Source organism: Belonocnema kinseyi, chromosome 9, assembly GCF_010883055.1.
Source record: "Belonocnema kinseyi isolate 2016_QV_RU_SX_M_011 chromosome 9, B_treatae_v1, whole genome shotgun sequence".
Taxonomy (NCBI): Eukaryota; Metazoa; Arthropoda; class Insecta; order Hymenoptera; family Cynipidae; genus Belonocnema; species Belonocnema kinseyi.
Window position 1 is genome coordinate 126,431,831 of NC_046665.1, and position 5,136 is coordinate 126,436,966.

The window sequence follows — 5,136 nt, forward strand, 5'->3', positions numbered from 1 at the left end:
CTGCACTTTATTGCGCCAAGTCTCACTTTTAGTACGGGGAACCATGTTTCACGAGGATCAGCCAAAGTCTGGCCCAGTGACGGCACATTACTGGGCCAAGTGGCACTTTTATCACGGCAAACCATGTTTTATTTAAATCGGCCCAATGTTGAGCCAGTTCTGGCAGCCTATATTGGTTATTTATATTTGCCGATTTTCCACCGATGCTTGACCCAGAATCGGCAATTTGTTTCGCCATGTCGCAGTTTTAGCACCTAATAAACAAATCTTACACGTATGATAAAAAAAATTTATTGAAAAATTGTCAAAGTTCACGATGAATTTTTTTAAGTTCTGTCATTAAAATTTTTTAATGTTTATGAAAAATTACATTTCCTGTCATTGCAAAAAGTTGTAAAGCAGGCTACAACGGAAAAAAATGAAATATTACGCCAAGAAAAATTGTAATCGATTTAAATTATTTATTTAAAAATTATTGTATTGATATTCCTGTTAACATTTCGTGTATTTTAGATTTACACAACGTCGCATAATAATAAATAATTAGAAAAAGGGAGCTTAAAATTTGGTTCTTTAACTTGCCCGACTGCTAGGGCTAGGCGATAGATTTAGGTATATAGATGTAGGTTCGATACCCCGTAGCGTTAGGAATTTTATTTGTAATATGATGTTCAAAATGTAATATATGTGTATTCAATCTAAACAGACAGGATTTATATTCAAAGTTCTCGCAATCAATTAATATTTATTTTTTAAATATCTTTTTTCTCATATCCTTAGACCGTAGCCAATGTTGGGCCGACAATGGCAGTCAAGCCCTGTCTGCCAAGTCAAGGACATAGTTATCAATCCGGCAATGACGCGACGAATTCAGCCAGGTTTGGTCCAATACTGGTACCCAGTGTTGGGCCGACAGTGGCAGCCAAACCTTGGCTGCCAAGTGCAGGCCATAGTTATCATTCCGTCATTGGCGCGACAATGGCAGCCGAGCTTCGGCAATATTTTTGCCGACTATGGGCCAATGTTAGGCCGTATGTGACTTCGCACTTGGGTTGTAATCTGTAGTTTAGAATTAAAATTATTTCTATAAAGTTTAAAGATATTGCCACAGTGTGAAAGATTTCAGATGTAGATTCCTTTTACCGACATTTACCGACATCTCGAATAATCGAGGGTTTGTGACCGTGCTAAATTGTGATCCATCGAGGTATCCGTAAATGTCGGTAAAATGAATCTTTAGTTAGAAATGATCTTGATATGTTTTTTTCTGTTTTTTCATTAACTTCTCATACAGTGATTAAATATTTTCTAAAACATACATCGTCAGTTAATTTTGTCGATTATCATTTGCAAAAGAAAAGAAGAGACCGCGTCAAGATTTTTTCGCTGCCATGCAATCCGACCAATTGCGACGAGCGTTGGGTCATTCATAACGCAAGTGCATAGCGTAAGCAGGAAGCAGTTGGTTAAGCGTAATAAACAAGCTGCTAGGCTCATCATCGCAAGTTCACATTAACTTGGTAGCGTGACAATTACATGTGCACAAAACTGCGTTGCGTAATAGATCTTCCGGAATGAGGAACCCAAAGGTTGCTGATCCCATTAGTATGAAGAACTCTGATGGTGAGAAGAAAAGAAGATACCCAATTTTTTATTTATTTATTTTTTTTTTTATTTCACCGTCAACGTTGAATGTTTACTGTTGAAAAAAGGGCTAAACGAAATCCGGAAGCGAAGCTTCTGTCACTCGAAGAGGAGATCCAAAAGAAAGAAGGATGCTGATTATTCTACGGACGGATGTTCTCTTTCACTATTCGTCAAAAGCCATTCCCCTTGGAGGAAGTCGATCTGCAAAAAGACATTTAAAGAAAAATAAAAGGATTGATGTCTTCAGGATATACTAAGCCTTTTTTTATCCTTTATGAGAATTTCAAGGATAGCCTCAAAGATACTTGATATTTACAATTTTGAGAAGGTTATAAAATTGTAAATTTTGGTAAGACGGATTTTTTTGACAAAGTTGAAGTAAAAAATAGTTGTTCCTCTGGAATTTTATGGGTAAGAGGTAAAAACTAAAAACAGTGGGTGTTCAAGTTTCATAAAAGAAAGCACTTATCTTCTTTTTTTTTTGCGAAAAGGTGTTCGCAGATCTGCGCTGACCCTAATTCGTTTTGTTAAAACCTTTACGTAACGAAAGACCTGGAATCTGGAGGTCATTTTTCCACGCTGTGCGAACCCATTTACTCATTATTCATGGAAAGATACTCGCATTCTTAGGCGACTTTACGACGACCTTAATTCACCTGTTGTCGTCTTTCACGCTGAAATTTACTGAACATTTTGAAAAATGGTTGAAAACTGATTCTAAGTTGAAAGATTCATACTCAACTTTCAATAATCATAAAATGTAAATCGCTTGAATCATCAAAAGAGTCTGAAAAATAATCGTTTAACAAATTCAATTAATTATTGAAGATTGATTACTTATTCCAGGGTGGCTGTAGGTAAGGAAAAAACCTGGAAGCCAGTGAAAAGTTGGGAATTTAAAACAGATGGCCAAAAGTCGGAGAATTTCTATGAGAGGCACTTTAAAATTTAAGTAACTCTGAAGGGCAATATTTAATATCGTTTTTTTGTTGTAGTTGCTTTCTCCTGATGATCGTATTTTTAGATACGAATCTTATTATTTTCTTGAAAATCTAACTACTTTTTATTTAAAATAAAAATTATTTTGGTTGAAATATCTGTTATTACATTATTTGCTCAGAACTCACCTGTTTTCTTTGAAAATTCAACTATTTAATTGAAGGTAAAACCACTTTGTTAACTAATTGTTTTTTTGTGTTCAAGATTCATCATTTTAGCTGAAAATTCATCTCTTTGGTTGGTAGTTTTTTTGTTTTTTTTTTTGTTGAGAATTCATTATTAACTAAATATTTAAAGACTCAACAGGAAAATTTATCATTTTAGTTAAACGTTCATCTCTTTGGTTTAAAATTCGTTTTTTTTTTTAAACTGAAATTGTAACTTTTCCATTTTGGTTGAAAATTAATAGTTTTAGGTTGAAAATTTTTCTTTTTTGTTAGAAAACTAATATTATTAATTGAAATTCCCTCTTTGTTTTTTGTTAAAAATACATCTGGTTGAAAATTAAACTGTTTTACAGAAAATTCGTCTATTGGCTTGAAAGTTCAAGAATTTAGATGAACTTTTTATTCTTTGTTTCTTGAAAAATCTTTATTTGTTAAAAATTCATCCTTTTGGTTGGAAAATTTAAGATCTGGGTTGAAAGTTAAAATACTTCGGTAAACAATTTTGTTATTCAAAATTCATAAATATTTTGAAAATTTATCTCTGGTTCAAAACTAAACTATGAACTATGAACTACTTTGTTAACTATACATTTTTTGGGTGTAGATTTATAAGTTTTTTTGAAAATTCATCTCTTTGGATGAAAATTCGACTTTTTTTAAATCTGTTTTTTGGATACAATATTTGTATTCGCAGGCATAAAAATTCAACTATTTTATAGAAAATTTATCTTTTTGATTGAAAAGTTGTATTATTTAGTTAAAAGTTAAACTACTTTCTTAAAAACGCATTTTTTTATTGAAGATTGATCATTGTACTCAAAAATTAATTACTTTGGTAGGAAATTAATCTATTTGGTTAAAAACTCGTATTTTTCGTAAAATATCTGTATTTGCGGTTTTAAATTTCAACTGTTTTTTTAGAAAAATCATCTTTTTGGTTGATTTTTTTTTTAATACTTTGTTCAAAATTAATTTTTTTTTATTAAGGATTCACTATTTTAATTGCAATTTCATTTCTTAAGTTGAAAATTAAACTATTCTATTGAAAATTCATCTATTTTGTAGAAAATTAATATTTGCGGGTTAAAAATTCAACCAGTTTATAGAAAATAAGTCTTTTTGGTCTAAAAATTGTATTTTTTGTTCAAAAGTAGAACTGATTTGTTAAAAATTCTTTTTTTTGGATGCTGAATTATCATTTTAGTAAAAAATTCATCTTTTGAGTGAAAAATAAATATTTGCGGCGGTAAACTATTGTTTAGAAAATTTATATTTTTGGTTTAATATTTTACTTTTTTGTTGAAAATATTTTTTTGCCTTATTTTTTGAGAATTAATTTATTTATTGAAAATTTAACATTTCCATTTTCGACTTGAAAATTATTCTTTTTTAGTTGAAAATTAAACTATTTGTTTGAAAATTGGTCTATTTTATCAAAACTTCGTTTTATCGTAAAAGTTTGTAATTTTGGTTGAAAGTTTGTCTTTTTAGATTGAAAATGTTTCTCTTATGGTTTTAATTTCATCTTTTTTGGGTTAAAGTATCAACTATTCCATTTTTTGTTAAGAACTCACCTTTTTAGGTTTAAAATTCTTCTATTTGATTGAATATTCAAAATTTGGTTCAACCTGATTTTTTTTTTAAATATGAACTATTACATTTTCTGTTAAGAACTCATCTTTTTGTTAGAAATTCATCTTTTCGGATTTAGGTGAAACTTTTTTCTAAAAGATTCGACTTTTTAGATTGAAAATACATCCGCTACCAGATTAAAATTCTTGTCTTTGAGTAATGTCAAAGAAAATAAAAAATTAATAATGTAAAAATCAGGGAAAAGTCAGGCAATTTTGAAAATGGAAGTTTTGCGGCCACCCTGCTTTTTCAGAATGTATGTCCCTTAAGAATGAATAGTTTTGAAATAAATGCCTTTTAATATTGCAGTATTTTTAATCAAGTAATAAAAATATGTTAAGCAATTTATATTAATTTAAATTTAACCTTATTAATAAATTTAAATTAGGCAAATTAAATGTTAATTATGAACAATTTTAAATGGATGAGGCTTTCGACATTGATAATTTTCCAATATTTCATCCCAACACTTTAGAGTGTGATATTAACGTATTTTAATTCAGATTAATTAAATTAATTAGAAACGCATAAACCGATTAATTTATTATGAAAGGTAGGAAAAGCAAGGAAGCGTTTAACTATCTCGACGTGTGTGAACCGCAAAAAGTGTTATTTCGGTTTGTGGCAAGGACGCTGATTACTACTATATCCCTGAGCACTAGAACGGCGAATAACAATTAAAATCTTCTGC